At 49.5% G+C, this 18,857-nt stretch overlaps 1 protein-coding gene across 6 annotated transcripts in view; it reads right to left on the minus strand.

Annotated features, from left to right (window-relative positions):
• The window catches only part of KSR1 (kinase suppressor of ras 1), a 133,878-nt gene that overhangs the window by 97,108 nt on the left and 17,913 nt on the right, over positions 1 to 18,857 (minus strand). The window contains exon 1 of one of the 6 annotated variants that reach the window (XM_032457659.1): positions 5,203 to 5,346. The exons of the other annotated variants lie outside the window; for them this stretch is intronic. The gene's annotated coding sequence lies outside the window, so the exon portion shown is untranslated. Of the gene's footprint in view, positions 1 to 5,202; positions 5,347 to 18,857 lie in introns of those variants that run through there. 6 annotated transcript variants of the gene reach the window in all.

Consider the following 18,857-nt stretch of genomic DNA (forward strand, 5'->3'; position numbering starts at 1 on the left):
ATACCCTGTGATCGGAATTCTGCATCCTGGAGGTTCACGTAAGTGTCATCTCCTCTTGGTAAGGTTGCGCCTTACCAAGGATTCAGAGTAAACTCACGTGAAGGGTCAGAGCCAGGACCCAGCAACCCCCTTTCCCCTTCTCTGTGCAGAAGGACAGGCCATGCCTTCTCTTCCTGTTTCTCTTACCTCCATACCCTCATCACCTCACAGTCTGTCAATATCTTTCTAAATGTAGCCCCCAATCTTTCCTAAATTTTCAGTTCTTACAATGTTACTTCTAAGACTTTAAAAATATTAAAAAAAAAAACCAATTTCTAATTTAACCAAATAAGTTAAAGACCAAGCATGGTTCCCAAAACAGAACATGAATGTCAGATGAGGCCTGGCCAGTCCAGGTCAATGGAGCTCTGATGTCTGAATTCCAAACCTTGATTGGCAGGGCCCAAGCCCCACCCCTGCTTTGCTGGCCAGCACACACACCTTGCCTCCGGAACATAGCGACAACCGAATCAGTCTTTTTCACACTGTCAAACAGACAGCTCCCTGTGCCCTTGCACAGCTGTCACTTACTGGCTGGGTGGCCTTGAGAATGTCACTTCACCTCTCCAGCCTCAACTTTCATCATCTCCAAGATCACCAGGGCCACTTCTGACTAATGCTAAAGGGCACGTTTCAAGGGTGCCATTCTCAGGAGCCTTCTGACCAGGTGCCAAGCTTCACACCCATGGCACCACAGGAAATCTCCCTTAGGCAGATCAGCCTACCGGCCCCATACAGTCATCCCTCAGTATCCACAGGGGACTGATTACAGGACCAGCAGATACCGAAGTCCACGGATGCTCACATCACACTTTTTCCTAAATTCTTAAAAGCCAGGACAACTTTTGCCCTCCTCTAGTCTTCAGGAGTCTGGCTCTTCCCTTTAAGCTCCTTAAACTGACCAACAATTTTGAATGACTAGGTCCCAGGGAGGTCAGTCCTGAGGATAAGACGGGGTAGCCTCACTTACAGTCACTGATGCTCCTGGCTGTCTCCACTCCTGTCTCCACCCAGTGCTCTTGCTCTGGGCTGGGTTACCCTTGCTGCCCAGGGACCGAACAGAACAGAGAGGCCCAGGAGCGGCCACCCGGCTCCCGCTACCTCCCAGGGCTCCCCGATGACTGCCTTGGAGAGCTGCCACTCACCGTGCCATTGCCCTTCTTGCTCTGAACAAAGCTTCAGGAGCCCCTAGATGCCTTTTCCTTTTTTGGAGGCTGTTAAACCCCCTGGCCCAGTTCTAGCAAGAGGATGCCGCTCTCTCACTCACCCTGGTTTGCTTGCCTTTTATCTCCATTCTTTGGCCAAAGTCCTCCAAAACCTGACCTCAGATGTGCAGGTTTCCTCTGCAGACACGTTAATTCCTATAAAGGCCTCATGCATCCCTTTGCTCCCTCGCCGTGAGCATTCCCAGGTGTGGTTAAAGTTCCCCCCAAAGTCTCTACTAAGGCCCGTGGGTCTCTCCCCTGCCCACACAACAGAGGCAACTGGGGAGCACTTTTAAAAAACCCTATGCCAGGCCCTAGACCCCCAGATTCTGGCTGGGCTTCTCTGGAGTGGGGTCCAGGCTTTAAAAGCCTCAATAGCTCTCCAGGTGACCCTGACAAGCAGCCAGAGCTGGGCCCTGGGACCTGAAGCCTGTGACCAGACCACAAGCTCAGACGCTGGTTTCTGACACTGCGATCAGGGTCACCTGGGGCACACAGAGGTCCTGGTGGATCAGGTAGGCTAAGTCTGGAGCCTTCGTTCCCACCAAGGTCCCCAGGTGACACTGGGAACGACTAAAGCTTAAGAACCACCAGACTGTCTGGAAAACAGGACATCAGACAGTTTAAAAATGGGACTTGGCCAACTGGGCTTTTTCCTTGGAAATTCCCAGGCTGCTTCCCTGTGGTTAAAATCACCCAAATAGAATCATCACACCAAGCTGGGTGTAAGTAGAGGCAGCCGGTCAGGAGGGCAAATACTGACCGGCTGAAGGAAAAAAACAGCACGCGCACACACACACACACACACACCCTGTTTTTTGCAGCAAAACCTGCATAGACCTGTCTGCTCAACCCGGAAAGACACTGCCACCCTGACAGCTTTGTGTGTGTGCGTGCGACGACTCTACCCAACTTTCCAGAGAGACGCATTTCCCTCCCAGTCACCTGCTGAGTTTCCTCCTGGCACCCGTGCTGTCATAGCCAAGAGCAGTCGCTCAAATGTTGTTCACTTCTGCCACGTACCACCCATGCTAGTCTGTTTTTTTCTTAAATCTGTTCACTTAAAAAAAAATTAACTCAACATCATTGCCGTAAAGGCTCATTTATCTGTGCCAGGCAGATTTTCATCAAAAAAGTCAAGCTGAAATAAAATGTTCCTATTCTGAAAAGAAAGGAAGAAAGGAAGAAAAGAAGAAAGAAAGGAAGAAAAGAAGAAAGAAAGGAAGAAAGGAAGGAAGGAAGGAAGGAAGGAAGGAAGGAAGAAAGGAAGAAAGGAAGAAATCTACTTAAAGCAAAACAATGTTACTAAATCTAGCAGAGCCTGTTGCCTGGAATCCTATGGTGTTCAGACCTTCTGGATGCCACCAAAGAGCTGGAAGGGGGCTCCAAGGAAACAGTTTCATTGTCATGGGATTTAAGGTGATTAATGGCATAACTGGGCATCCCCTAAAATCATCTGGGGTGCCCACCCTGCACTTTGTCCTCGGCCGAAGATTTCTAGACAGGACAGCCCTGCTGAGAAGTGAAAGACACTGGGATTGCTGGCCCCATAATGACAAAGGACAAATACCCTCCACAGGCCAGAGTGGCCCACCGCCCAACCCTCTGCCAGGTACTTGACCTCCCCCAGCTCCAGGATTCTGCGGAGGCTGCCAGTCCTTCACCTCCATGGAGATGCTGATGGGTGGAATAGCACAGGTGGAATCACACATAAGTCCTGGATGAATGTCTACTGTCCCCAAATAAAAATGAAGACCAAATACCTGCTCATCTGCTGACCTTGTGAGCAGTTCCACATCTCCTTCTCCCAAAGAAGGGAGGAAAGGACCACTTACTGCTGCCCCCACCCCTGAAAATACCAGATCAGTCGACATCTGACGCTTCCTGTTGACAGAAAAATGAAAATACATATGGGCTTTTAAAACTCTCTGAACAGAAGCTGAACTTCAGGGTGGCTGCGTCCAGCGTTCTCACCTTTAGAAGATGACCCAGCATGGCTGCAGCTACCAGCACTCACACTGGCCCCACTGACAGCCACGTTCCCGACCTCCAAGTATCCCTCCAAGATATTTTTCATCTTCACTCAGTGGCAAAGGCTACCAAAAGTAAAAAGCACCCAAATTTGTTCAGGGTTGGGAATGTGGAGGGTCACTGACTCATCTGAAATGGCACAGAGGGCTTAATCATTAATCTGAGGTCCCTAGGGCCTTGCTTGCTGGTTACAATGGTGCCCATGAGGTCCCAACCTGGATTCCTGCTGTTGGGGCCCCGTCAGCCAGAGCCCGGGCTGGGCAGCACCCGTACCACATAAGTCCCTCCCCCTCTGTCCAGGGGCACAAGGAAGGAGGACCAGGAAATCTGGCTGTGACAGATTAAAAAGACTTCCATCAGGCAGAATCAGCCACAAGGCTCAACAAAGCAGAAAGAAGGCAGTAAGTTATCTGGGTTTTTCTATTCAACTCATGGATGTCAGGGTTTCTAATTTTAGGAGAAAGTGGGGTTTCACTAACTAGAAGTATCTCTTATATGCATCCTTCTCCACCCACCCCCCTATCTTATTAAACAGAACTGGAGAAAAAAGCATCATGGCTGTCTCTTTTCAGTCATATCTGGGTAGTCAGATATGGGGCATCCTCTCAGGCAAACATAAAACACCATCCTTAGGCCTCAGTCTCTTGCCCAAAATAAGCCTTCTGAACGATGCAGTTCCTGAAGGAGAGTCAGGCCCCTCCTGGGAGCAAGATGCCAAGTCTGACCACTGGTCCATGAGGTCCCAACAAGCCAGAGCCTGGGGCTCCTCACAGGGCAGTGGGCCGAGCCTGGAAGGTTCCAAACGCATCTCTCTGCCCACATAAAACGCAGCCATAAATGACATCTCATCTCCAAAAGGACACATTTTCCAAACTCTTCCCTCTGGGCTCTGAGAGGCAACACGAGGAAACAGAATTTTACCAACCATAATGGGCAAGTATGAGCCCACCTTAAAAAATAAAATAATTCTAGGCTTTGAAGAGAATGTGCCTGATCAGTTTCAGGCAGCTCCAAGAAAACCGAACCAACTAGAGCCCTGCCACCAACTCGGGTTCCACGGGTACTGCATGATCGACGAAGCAATGAACCCTCCGTGAGAACTAGCCCTGTTATTCTGAAGTCACAGTGATTAAAATACCCACTCGGCAGTCATGTGTTACCTGGTGGAGACAGTCTTACCGGACAACATCGTTCATAGGATTAAGGGGGGAGGGTATAGCTTGAGTGGGAAAGTGCATGCTTAGCATGCACGAGGTCCTGGATTCAATCCCCAATACCACCACTAAACACATAATACATAAACCTAATTACCCCCCCCCCCGAAAACAAACAACAACACACGATTTCAGAGCTGGAAAAGGCATTAGAAATTATAGCCAAGCCTCCCTCTCGTTGTCCATCTCTACCCTTGGGGGCAGAGGAGGGGGCTGTGACCCAGGGAGACCAAGGAACCAGACCTAAGCCATCATCAGGGCAGACAACAGGCCCCACGTCCTTGAACTCCTGGTCCAGGCTGACCGCTGCACCTCAGCCTCTCTGTGTGAGGGATTCCCTGGTCTCCCAAGTTAGAGAAACATACTCAGGCACATACAGTCACACAAACACATATAGACTGCTTTTCTGCCAACCCAGACACTGGACAGGCCAGGGAAAGGGGTGGGAAGAGGAGTGCCTCCTAATTACATCCCGAGACCCTTTGCCTTACTTTTCAAAAGCCTAGAAGCTTCTGCCCTGTTAACACCAAGTTTCCAGCAGACACCCTCTCCAAAACCCAGCTCAGCTTTTCCAACTCCTTTCCCTGCCCAACAAAGGAAACAGCCAGAAAACAACCCCAGACCTCCTCAACTTGGAGAAAACTCGCATCTGCTCTGCACACCTGAGCCTCCGCCCAGAGGAAGCCCTTGCTCCCCATCGGCCACCCGCTTACCTGTGGCGCCCACCTCGGACGCTCCTTCCCTGTCTCTCCTGTTGCGGAGCCTGGGCAGGATCACCTGGGGCACTTGCTTGTGGGCTGGGCCCAGGGCCACTGCAGGGCCGCCTCCCGGGAGCAGGGAGCCACCCAGCAGGCCACACTGAGTCAGCGGCCAGGGTACAAAATCGGCTTCCTGGATGACTTGGGAGGGACGCCGCCCACTGGTGCCCTCAGAGAAGGCGTCTCCATCATGAGGATAACAAGTCCGAGAGGGAAGAGCTCTGTGAGGATTTTGTATCCAGTCGGTTTTTAAACAGTGCAAATGCCGTACATCTTCCTGCTCTTGATTGCTTTCAGATGTAAATGAAGAGACCTGTCCATTCATGTCTCTGGAATCCAATCTATTGGTCCCTGAACAGGTCTCTAAGAAAACATTAACCCTGCAGAGTCGAGGCAAGCTGGCTGAGTGGCAGGTTGGAGGCCCTGCATACCGGATCTAGTTAAGGCACTGACGAGGCACGTGACCCCACGCAGGTGAAATCCATCCCTTTCACTTGCTTTTTTAACTCCTGGGATGGATGCAGCCTGTTAACCTCGCTCAGAGGCGAGCATCCAAATTACTGCCACCTGCTGTTTTCTTCCCTCCCTTCCCCCAGGCGCACGATGCTCACCTGCTTAGACCTCCAGGTAAAAGCGCTTCCTACATCTCTCATCCCGGCAACAGCCCCCCTCCCCAGGAATAATCCTCTATACTCCCCACACAACCCCATGGCAATTTCACTCTCAGAGTTCAAATCTTTGAGGTTTAAACCTCAAAAAAAAAAAAAAAAAAAAAAAAACCCTACTTGTACCTGGTAGCTCTCTGTCCCCACCCACAGCCACCGCTGTCAGACAGAGGAGGGGGAGAAGCCCTGTTTCCAGTCCAGAGACCCGCGAGCATTTCCAGGCCTCCGTTCCAAACCCTGGCAGACATCAAAGGCCAACACTAATGGCAGCTGCCCAGACTGGTGGGGACAAAACCAAACCTCTTCAAGAGCCCCAGGTTTCTCTCCGGCCAGACAGAAGAAGAGGCAGTGAGAACCCAGGCAATGGCACCACAGAATTGGGACCCTCAGGTGCCCCAAATTAAAGGGAGTGACCTCAACAGGCAAATATCTTGGCTGAAGCAAGGGCTGTTTTGCTTTTTAACTGTCCCGGCAGCAGGCAGAAGTCCTCAACCCTGCTCCTGAACATAACAAGAGCAACTTGGAATGCTCTGACGACCCCATTATTTCCTCTCCAGGGACCGTCCCTCTCCTCTGTACCCCATAATTACAGAGAGTGTAGGGTGGGGATTTTTTTTACAATGCTGATTTTTAAGTGTGTGACAACACAAAAGGGTTATTTAAATCTGAGTTCGAGGGGGAAAAATCAGTGTTGTTAACAGGGCAACTTAAGAACACATTTCTCTGGGATTTAGGTAATTCAAGGTCATTTGCAAATAAACAAGACAGAAAACTGAATCATCTGGCCCATGTGGATCACGGGCTCCACCACCTCAGGGTCTGAGAAGCCAGAAGCTGATGGAGCTGATCGTTAATGGCTGTGACTTAGAAAATCTCCCACCATGAGGAATTCAAGTGCATGGCGTCCTGTCCGACTGTCCAAGAGCTCTTCTTGATCCCCTAATGCATCCCCCTGTTCTGAAAAGCACACATGATGGTTAAGGACGAGGACTCCAAGATCTGAAAGATTTGGCTCCAGTGCCCACTTCACCATTTACTGACTGTGTGACCTTGGGCACGTCACTTAACTTCCCAGAGTGGCAATTTGTTCCCTTATACAATGAGGATAAATGTCCCTATTACTTCACAGGGCTTCACGAGGGCGAAAGGAGATTAGAGGCGTCACGTGCATCACACTCAGTAACGCTCCATAATCAACGATGGAGGAACAGCACCGCTTTGGGAGAGGTTAGCACGGCCCAGGGCCAGTGCGTTCTATGAAGTGGCATCTATAAAGCAGGACAATCCGTATTCCGCCCCTCCCTACATGGAATATATTTTCCAGCTAAGACAAAAGCAGGGTTGGGGATGCCAAGTACTAAGTATATAATACAATTTAATAACCACCTACCAAGTGCCAGGAATTTAACCATATTTTCACAAAGCCTCATCATCCTGCAAGGCCTGTTAGCCCGTTTTCAGGTGGGGAACTCAGGCTTGAAATGTGTCCCACCTCCTCCCGACACCAGGCTGGTCTCTGCAGATGGGACAGCTCAGGACCCACACCCAGGTCCTCCCAGCAGCAGGCACTAAAGCACGGTTCCCCAACTTCTGGGGCCTCCTGTCCAGCTCATGACTCTGTCCCTGCAAACAGCACATGCAGCATATTACTCACAGAACGTTCTAGAGCTGTGAGAGAGCCTAGGAGTGCTAGAAACTCAGCCCAAGGGAGGGGAAGTGGCTTGTCCAAGGTCACGTGATGGGCCAGAGGCAGGGCTGCTATTCGGCTCCAGGTGCACTGACTCTGGAGAAGATCTTGCCAATGGATGCCAGACGGTTCCCAAGGGACCATGCCGGCACCACAAACAAGCAGGCGGAGCTCCAAACAGATCTCAGGGCAACGCAGAGGTAAGCTAAGCAGACCCCTCCCTCCCCAGACTAACAGGAAAGCAAAGCTCGCCTGACATGTGCCAGGCAGGCTGTCTGCAGCTCAGGTCACCCCTGAATCACCGCCTCGAGATGATCAGTGTTTAAAATGACCTTCCTAGATGCTCTGTGCATTTCGATTGGGAGGCCACCCTCTCCTTGCTACTGCTGGCTGGGAGTCTCTTCTCTCCTCCCCACCTTTGAGGAATCCGCTGGTCTGCAGCATCTGTCTCCAGTTAAGGCGTTTCATCAGGGGGCTGAGCCCTGTGAATAATTAAAGGGTGATCCCCTCACCTCGGTGAGGCTCGTGGAGAGAAGGGTGGCTTGTTAAATTAGACATGAGGGGTAGGCACCGCCAACAGCCTCACAACTGCTTCCTCAACAGATGGCAAGCAGAGCGTATCAGGAACGCAGCCCACAGAGCCAGCCTGCCCAGGGGAAAAACAAGGCAGGAGCCAGCGGCCCTGGTTCCGCAGGCCAGCTTTCCTAACATCAGAGCCCACCCCCGCAGCCCAGCTCCCCCTACAAAGACCTCCGTGACGCCGGGCAAATCCACTGCCCAGTGTGGAGTTGTTTTCTTACCTCCAGGATGACCTCTTCTTCATTTGGAGAAAAACAACAACTAGAAAGCAAACTTACTCAAAATACTAGTCTTCTGGGGGACTTGAAAATCTCTATAAATTAAGAAACACCAGCTTCCCCTTCACCCCCTGAAAGTCACGTTAGCAGTTTGGTGGGTACCCTGCCCAGCTGGTTCCTGCACTAGTAAAATGATGGGGTTGTCTGTGCATCTATATCTACACCTAGAGGTATAAATACAGACACATCTACTTTTAAAAAATAGGAATACACCATATATATTGTTCTGCATCTGACACTTTTTTACACATAATTTATCGTGAAACTCCTTCGGAGACAGCCTGTTTTACAGTTATACAGGATTTCATAATTGATTCACTTTCTCCCTTACCGCTAGACTTAGGTGTCTCTAAACTTCTACTCCCAGTGCTACGCTGCACAGCCTTGAGCGTGCACCTGTAAGTGTACAGGCCATGGTTTCTATAGGTGTCAGATTCCCACGAGCTGGACTGCTGAACAGTGAGGAATTTTCAGTTTTACTAAGTACTGTCAAAGGACCATCCAAAAAGGTCATACCAATGTGCACAACTCGATTATGTCTAAAAGCTGCAAGCTGCTCCCTGGACCACAGGAGAGAGGCTCAGGAACCCAGCAGAAAGACCCCTGGGCTTCTGTGGCCCACATTCCACCACCCTTTCAACCAGGGCTGCTCCATTTCATCCCCCCCCCCCCCTTTTAAATGGCAGTACTGGGGATTGAACCCGGGCCCTCCTGCATGCTAAGCATGTGCTCTACCACTGTGCTATAGCCCCCAAACCCCTGTCATATTCTTTATATATTGGCTTTCCATGGATGATTTCACTAGGGAAAGAAAGGGCTGCTCTACCAGAGCTGTTTGATAAACACCTAAAAGACATTAATAATTGCTAACACTGATGCAGCATGTACTAGGTGCTTAATGCTCAACAAGGATAATCTCATTTAATGCTTCAACAGCCCATTGTACAGATGAGAAAACTGAGGCTTAGAAAAGTGATTTTAAAAAATTTTGGGGGGGAGGTAATTAGGTTTTGTTTGTTTTTAATGGAGGTACTGGGATCTCATGCGTGCTAAGCATGCACTCTACCACTGAGCTATTACCCTCCTGGTAGAAAAGTGACTTTTATAAGGTCTCTCCAGTGTGCTGATGAGAGGTGGAGCCTGGACACACATAGGTGACCTGATTCTGGAGTCCACACACTTGCTCAGCTCTTGGACTACCTTCCAGAGAGGGGAACACGCAGACACACACAGGTCCACAAATACAAATGTCCTTCCAGAGGTTGGCCAATTGGCCTCTCTGAACCAACTTTATTTGACAAGCTTCTGGCTCATCGCCTTTCCGCCTGGACTGGCAAACCCAGGGAACACTGTCACTGTGACAAGGTGCCTGCACCTCCTCTTCTCCCTGAGGACCCTTCCACCTCCCAGCCCCTCGCCCCACAAACCCAAAGGCCATCCCCATCCATCCTGCTGACGCTTCAGGGTCTCCTCCAGGGCAGGTCTGCCCTCCCCATTTCCCAACTGCACACCCTGAAGAAGGTAGAAGTCAAGAGACCAGGGGCAGAAGACCCGTTCAACAGGAGAAAGAAGGAGCAGAAAGGAGCCAAGGCCTCAGGGCCCCCAGTTCACTGACCTCTGACCTTAGCATCCACCACCCCTCAACTTCTAAGCAGGGGCCGGTCCGGGAGAGCAAGGCAAGGAGGGTCAGACCGTGTTCGCACGTGTGGATGGCAGAACAAGCCCGCTCACCAGCAGTTCCAGTCCAAGGGGGTAGGTGTGGGGATGTGGAAAAAGGAAAAAGAACGCAAAGGGAGAGAGAAAAGGGCAAGAAGAAATGAGGCAGAGGCAGATGAAGCAGGAAAGGGAAAGTGAGGAGGACTGTCTCAAAAACACAAGTGGCCTGGGCTTGAATCCCCAAACCAGCTCCTTGGCCTCATTCCCATCGTTGGAAAGATGAAGAAAAGCAGAAGCACAGACTCTGGCCCCTCGCAGGGATGTTGCATAATCAGAAGAAGGAACTTTTCAGCTTGGAGAGAAGCCTGCAACTGAGTTCCCATCAGCAGAGGATCTCCAGCACCCGGGGACGCCCAGCAGGGGACTCGGCCGAGGGGCTTCCGAGGGAAAACATGGCATCAGGCATCAGACGGGCCACGCCGGCTCCGGGGAGGCGCAGGGAGAGGGGCCCAGGATGTCCAGGTGTGAGGAAGCCAGAGCTACACAGGGCTTCCCTGCTTTGAGTGTTTCCAGGTTGTTCTGGAGACGAATGACAGGTCAGGGAGGCTGATGCAACTGAACCTCTCACAGCATGTTTTGAATAATGTCAGTTCCTGGAAGCCGGAAGAATGACTGCAGCCTTGTTGGTAATGGCCAAAGATTGGAAACACCCTGAATACCCATCAAGAGGGGATTGTTTAAAAAAATAAAGCAAAATAATGGCATGTCCACAAAGAGGAAATACTATACAGCTATTCCAAAGAACAAGATAACTTTATATGTCCTGATGTAAGCCAAAGTCCCAGATATCATAAGTTAAAAAAAAAAAGTACAGAATGACACAAACAGTAAGGAACACAGTAAATGGAAGGATTCCTACCCAAGGCACTGGGAATTTTCTATTTCTCAACCTGAGTGGTGGGAACACAGGTGTTCAGTTTATCCTTCTTTAGACTGTACATACATATTTTATACATGCTTTTGGATATATACTATTTCACAATTAAACATTTTTAAAGGCAGGAACAAATGTGCACACTTCTGGGTGCACGTGCATAGAAAATCTCTAAAAACTTCAAGTGAATACCTCTGAGAAAGGAAACTGGGTGGTATGCAATGGGGTAGGGCACAAGGGAGGTTTATTTTGACTATACCCTTTTATAACTTTTCAATATCTTTCACCACATGCATGAATTGCCTATCTTTAAAAAAAAAAAAAAAAAAACCCCACAACAGTCACTGGCAATTCTCCAGGGTGTTTCAGCATCACAAATCGGGAAAGTACCCAAGGGGCCAGTTTCCCCATTTTATGGCCAAAGAAACTGCAGCTCAGAGCTCCTGTTCATGGTCACACAGTGCATGAGCAGCAGACTCATGTAGCCAAGCCAACTCTCCAGGTGCAGGCCTGGGTTCCCCACTCCCTGCTCTCTCAACTGGGGGCTCTCAGCTGCTCCAACCCAAGGATCACCTGCCTGAACTGGTCACACCCCTCTGCAGCCCCTTCCCCTCCCTCAGTCACAGATGGGACAGGGAGAATTAGGGGAGGGGCCTGGGATGGGAGGGGCACAGTAGAGGTTGGAGCCCTGAGATCTAGAGCCTCCCGACCCCACATCCTCTGGGCTGCTGCCTCCAGCCTGTGGGCACAGGCAGGCTGCAGGGCTCCCAACTCCCTTCCTGACACTCCAGGCACTGTCAGCTGCATGGCCACTCCTGTGTCCTCAGCAGGCAGCCTCTTGGAAAACCACTCCCTAGCAAACCTGCTGGGGGAGCTCCACATTCTGGCCACTTGACCGTCAGAACCACATCTGGGGGGAAAAAGCACTTACCCTGTTGTCCTCATGCCAGTAACCAGGCACCAGACCGACCAGTTCAATCAACAGCCTTAGACTCTCAGATGGAAGCCAGCAGTGGACACCAGGGGCCAAACCAGACTCCGGTTGTAAAATACCACCCTCCTCCGTGTGTTTACATTGAAGAAAATCTTAAGGGCGGTACAGAAGAATCATAAAACCTCAGAGCCAGGGGAGTTAGGAAAACTGGATGCTTTTCCCTGCAGTAAAAATCTACCAGGCCAGCTTCATTTATTGAAGGCCAGAAACAACTCCATTCAAATGTTACTACTTCCTTATTTAACAAATGCTAACAAACCTGAGTTCATATATTCTTTTCAACAAACAGTACCCCACTGCGAGCCAGGCACACTGGGAGCACGGAAGGTGATTAGAACAGCTAACATGTGGAGACGTTTACTCTATAATTTAATACCTACCAGGCATGCTGCTAAGCTCTATGCAGAACTGCATTTAGTCCTCATGGCAGTTCTGTGGGAGAATCTGTTGTTATCCCATTTTACAGAGAAGGAAGTCAAGGCTTTGGGAGTAAGTAACTTGTCCAAGGTCACAGAGCTAGCAAATGGCAAACTGAGGCCTATCAGGCTCCAAAGCCCATTCCCCACCCATTGATTCAGACACAGTCCCGTCCGCAGGAGCTCTCTCTCAAGCAGGTGTGTGCGAGGAAAGAGGGGTGGGTCTAGGCTTCTACTAAATCTACTCTGCCAGTAAGGGGCTGATCAGATCTGTTACTTCCCTCTCCCTCTCCAACTCCCCAGGGGGAGAATTTCCCTAGGAGTTCCAAATAAATCAAGAGTCCAGGATCCATCCATGATGCTGCCCTCTTTGCTTCAGGTCCAGGCCAAGGGCCTTGGTGACCTACATGTTGACACAAGCCAGGGTGACAGCCTGGGCCAGAAGGATTCATGCGAGGAGGTCTTGGCATACTCACCCCCACTGTCAGCTCTGCAAGGGCCCAAGGGAGCCGCAGACCCTCTCCCCACACACCCCACTATGGAGGCCACGCCAGCCCTTCTAGCAGGCAGGGGCGGGGCTGCAGGGCTAGGGAAGTGGGCTGGCCAAGGAAAGCGGGTTCTATCCTAGGCCACCAGCCCTCTTTCGCTGTCCTCTCTGGGATGTCTCCACATCTGTAAAAAGTGGGGTAAATCCCTAAATCCCACAGGGAGGGTTTACACATGCCAAATGCCACTGCCGGCACACCGGGATAAACAACACGCAGCTCCAGGGATGCCCGCCCTCTGCCTGTCTTCCAAGTGGGAAGTCTCAAGGGTCAAATCAAGCACCAACCCCTCTGAGAAGCAGTCCCTGACTCACAGCTACCCCACACTGTTCAGGTGCCTCCTCGTCACCACGGACAGGAACTGCGCATCTATTGGTCAATTTCTCCCGGGGGGCAGGGCTCCTTGAGGCGATGTCCTTGTGTACAATCTGTGCAACAGCGCCTGGCGTGCACTAGGTGCTCAATAAATGTTTACAAAGTAAATGAAAAGTATCAGTGTTGTTACTATCACCTTCTGGAATTCTGTGAACAGGATAGAATCCTCGGGGCAGGGGCGGTGGCACCCCACAAAAGCTCCAACACTGGGATGGACCAAGACCATCAGAAGGCCCAGATCTCCCTGCATTGTCTGTTTTCCAGCAAGTGCTTCTCACACCCAAAGACTAACTTCCTCCACAAAGTCAAGTCTGCCTCATCAGTACCAGGCACTGAGGACGCAGGGGAGACACGATCCCTGACCTCCCCCAGCCAAGGAGTTCTCAATCTAGGAATTCTAGTCCAGAGGCCCTCAGAGGGGGCTGTGTGAAGAAAACAGAACTTCCCTTATCTCATCCTTTCAAGTGTCTATGTTTGTAGATGTATTATTGTAGTAGATGTGCTATATTAGCACAGAGCACATGCATATAATTTGTATGTGAAAATACCAATGCTGGAAACACATGATCAATATTTCTTTCCTGCTAGGCATGCAGGAGCAAGTCTGGAGACCAGAAGTCCAGCCAGGAAACGGGCTGCGCCACTACAGTGAGGAAAGGGCAGGAGGCCACAAAGGAACAACGACAGGGGAAGTCTCAAAAAAGAGATGCTCAAGGCCCAGCACGTTCCCTGTTGGGGAAAGAAAGGCCAGGAAAGAGGAAACAGATGAGGGGCCACCCATGCGACAAGGGGGGATTCCGGGCATTCCAGGGAGAGGATGCTGGAAGCCACGAACCAGCAAGGCATCCGGGGAGATCCCAGCCCAACGTGGCTGTGCACTCAGATTCAAGGCGTGGGGACAGGGAGTAGATCGGAGGCTCAAGAGGCAGGCAGTGTCAAGCTGAAGAGATGGAACTCTGTCCCGCAGGCATGAGGAGTGGCCCCCAACCAAACGCTAAGAAAGCAACCGTCCTCCATTTGCCCGTCTGCTTATCAACAGAGGTGCCACTTGATTTGGTTTAAAGAGCCGTGTAGCAGTAAAGCCCAGCGCTTGGACGGCCCCAGGCAAAGGGGTGCCCAAGATTCTGGCCTCGGCAGAAGCACAGGTCTGTTCTGGGCACAGGCGGACACCCTTCCGGTCCAGACCGACAAGCCCTTGGAAGCGGACCGGGGCCAGGCAGCCTGTCCCCAGCGGGCAGGGCTGGCCTCTGGGAGCGGCCACTGTCAGCAGGCGCGGGAGGTAGATGGTGGGGAGGCACAAGGGGAGAGGTAAGCAGATTCACCAGCCCCCACCAAAGTCTACGGCCTTAATTTTCACTGAGGACCCCCAAGAATTGAAGCCACTTGCTCCGAACAGGGCAAGAGAGCAAGGAGACACCAGCCTACAATCCTGAGAGCCAAGTTCGACCAGGAATGCTGGAGCTTGGAGTAGCACCACTCTTCCTTCTCCGCAACCGACTCACTGTCCCGTCGGGGCTTCAAGAAGCAGACTCTGGAGTGGAGGGCTGCAGGCGGGGCTGCACGCCTGGGCTGTGCACGACTTGGCTGCCACAGAGGCATCAGCCAGGCCCCTGGGGAACTCTGGAGCTGAACCTCTGAGGTGTCCCAGATGTGGCGAGGGAGTTAGTCTTTGTACTCCATCCATCTTTGGATGGAGGGTTGTTACTTTGAGAGAGAAACTACCCTTCGGTGGCTGAAGACAATTCCTGGGGAGGGACTCGGCTGTCAGCAGCCATCACTCCTGACCCCTCGGAGGTGGGTGTGAACTCTGCAGGGGGTGGGGGTTGGTTTGGACAAGACAGCACAGCCTTTCTGATGCACTCCACCTTCTCAAACGGCTCCCTCAGGAAGAATTTCGCCTCAAACAGATCATTCCACTGACTTCAGCATGAAATGACACTCAAAGAAAGTCACAGAGGAAAAGCACTTGTCTATTATTTTTATGTCACTCATAACTGAGCGATAGGATCTAACATTCTCTTTCCTGGTTTTAGATTATTTTTAAGAACACATAATTTCACTTCAAAGAACCTGTCAACAAGCCGCTCTGTGAATTTTCCATTTATCCCTCATCATTCTCAAGCAACTAGTTCATACATTTAGGGGGAAAAAAGTCTATTTTTTTGATCTGGAGGCTCAAGTCACATCATCTGAACAGATATTTGCATTCAGTTGGCGACAAGGTCTGGGTCATCAAATGGTTAAGACTTTACAGAGAGTGTTAAAAATAAAGCATGAGAAATGCTTGTCAGTTTTAAAGAACATGAAAATCCATCCAAAATATTTTCATATTTATAATGTGATTTTCCCCCAGATACATGAGAAATGCATGTCCACTGAAAAAAAATGGGGAGAAAGACAAATATCACATGATATCACTTATATGTGGAATCTAAAAAAAAAGAGAGACAAATGAACTTAATTGCAAAACAGAAACAGACTCACAGACATAGAAAACAAACTTATGGTTACCAAAGGGGAAAGGGGGAGGAGAGATTAATTGGGAGTTCAGGATTAGCAGATACATACTACTATATAGAAACCAGACAGACAACAAAATCCTACTGTGCAGCACAGGGAACTGTATTCAATATCTTGTAACAGCCTATAACAAAAAAGATGTATATATAGGTATGATTGAATCACTATGCTGTACACCAGAAGCTAACACAACATTGTAAATCAACTACACTTTAAATAAAAAATAACTTTTTTAATTGGGAAGGAAAAGCAAAGCACCAAGAAGAAATTAGGTTAATGATTATCCCACTATTCAGGGGAGGTCACCCACCACTAACAAATGCACAGCCTTCTCTTTCCTCCACGTATTTCATTCTTAATAATTAATTGGAGTCATATTGTTTAGTATTATATAGTTTTTTTTTCCTGTTAATGGTATATTGTGAATGCTTTTTCAAGTGTTAATTCTTCACAGCAACTTTTTTGTTTTTAAAGGCTAACAGCTCTAAATGTGTTCTGGTTTTACTTACACAATATCCCAAGGTTGTATGTTTAGGATGGTGGATAATTAAGTTATTTGCAATTCTTCATCAGTATAAATAAGGCTGCAATCCACATCCTTGGGGCCAAACCCTTTAAATCCTAATTGGTCCTTAACCCCAATTCCCAGTGCCTACACTCACAAAACTTTACTGAACTTGCATCTGAGGAACCCAAGTAAGAGCTGAGAATGACCAGCCCAGAAGGAAGTGCCCGGCCCGCTCTTGGCCTCAGCAACCCGGAGAGACGTGCCTTCTCTTTGCTGATGTTCCACAGTAGGACCTGCTCCTGCAAACCAGGACAGGCCGAGGGGCCAAACCAGCTCAGGCCAGTGTCTTCTCGCCAATTACCTGCGTGTGCCCTGAGGCACCTGCCTACGCAAAGGAACACTGCTTTCCCCAGGTTCCTTTGGAATCCCATCTGACTTTTGACCTGCTTTATAACCAAGTAGACTCCCAGATTCAAAAATTAGTTTTGTAGATGACAGATTTCCCAAGCTTCCGTTATCTCTTTTCAGCTTTTGGAGACAGTTTTTACCCCCACATCAGAGTAGTTCTTTATTATCATCCCCATCAGTAATATTTACACTTTTAACTAACCAGTTCCATGCATTCGTCACACTGACCCCTCAAAACCATTCTGAGAGAAACTACTGACCCCATTTGACAGATGAGAAAACTGAAGTTCAACATAAGGAATTCAATCAATACACACGGCTAGCAGCACTCAGGATCCAAACCAAATCAACTCCAGAGTCCCATGTCATTAGATGCAAGCTTGAGCAATAAAAATCTACACTTTCAATGAAGAAGGAAGCTGACGGTAGACCCCCACATGGATGAGTGAGAACGGGATGCTGTTCGCTAGCTGTGCAAATGCGGTGACCTGGGTACATCACGCTGCCGGGTACCAGGGAGCCAGGCAGGAGGACCACGGCTCCACAGGCCCCAACTCCACCAACAGGAAAGCACGAGGCTGATCTAAGATGGAGGCGCCCCAGACAAAAGTAGTACCATATATACCAAGTGCAGCATGCTTTCCTTGGCAAAAATAAGGTACATATATGCTATGAACTTAAATTATGATCTGTTAGTTTGGCCCATGAGAAAGAGTGGAAAGGATCTTAGAGGAAATCAGCCAGGCCACATCCCTCAACCACACAGATATGGAAACTGGGCTCAGGACGCTAGAGCCCAAAGCCAGTCATGGCAGACTCAGGTCTCTGGCCTCTCAGCTCAGTGGTCCAAGAGATAACTCACAGCAGCACGTTTAACACAAAACGCGTGAGAATTCCATTAAAGACCCTGAAAGAAAATATCTGGTTTAAGAAAAAAAAAAACAAACCTACTTGGATTTCCAACAAAACTGAATGTCTAGTCTACAGGACTTTGATCAAGGATTTAGTCCAATATCTCTGGAATATTTGACCAAAACAAAACAAAACAAAAAAGCCTAGAGATATAATGTCTACAACAACAACTACAGCTAAAGACAGGATGAAAACTGTCCTGGTCAAAGTTTGTTTTGTTTTGTAAACTGACATCAGAGGATTATTCCAACTTCAGAATCGCAGAATCCTGGGACACACCCAGCATTTGCTGGTAGACACAAAGAACACACACACATACACACGAGACTGTTCTCGTCCTTGACTGGTAGTGTTACAATGACTCCAATTTTCCAAAATTGGAAAATTACTCAGCGGATTCCACTGGGCTCTGACAGCCAAACTGCACTAGGCATTGGCAGTTTTCTTTATAACTTACTTTGTTCTATTTTTCATTCATTTGAATAATATGATTCTATTTAGGTATTGAGGATACATCAGTGAATAAAACAGATAAAAATCCCTACCCTTCTGGAACTTTCATTCTAGAGAGGGTAGATGGCAATCAACAGGTAAACCACACAGCGTGTGTCAATGGGGAAAATGAAGCTCGGCAGAGGACAGACAGTGGGACAAACAGCGGGGACAGAGGTCAGGGAAGACCTCACTCACTCAGGGGGTGGGAGGTGGCTGTGGGCACCTGGAGGAAAAGCCTTCTGAGAGGGACACGGCTCCAAGGCAACATCTGACGTGCCTGGTGTGTTGAAGGAACAGGAAGGAGGCTGGTAGGGCTGGGTCAGAGTGTGTGAAGCGGAGGACAGAAACCACGGCCTTGACTTTGGTTTTCACACCAAGTGGAATGAGAGAGTCACTGGAGGGTTCTCAGCAAAGGGCTGACAGGAGTTGACTTACATTTTTAAAGGAAACTTTTATAATTAAATCTTCCCCTGAATTTCACACCGAGATGCTATTTACATTGAGACCTACCCACACAAAGGCCTGCGCGCACGTGCACACACACACACACACACACACACACACACACACACACACGGACACGGACACGGACACCAAGGAAGGCGAAGAGGCTCCTAGTCTCTGGGTTCCTCTCCACG

This window comes from Camelus ferus, chromosome 16 (assembly GCF_009834535.1).
Source record: "Camelus ferus isolate YT-003-E chromosome 16, BCGSAC_Cfer_1.0, whole genome shotgun sequence".
NCBI classification, from domain to species: Eukaryota; Metazoa; Chordata; class Mammalia; order Artiodactyla; family Camelidae; genus Camelus; species Camelus ferus.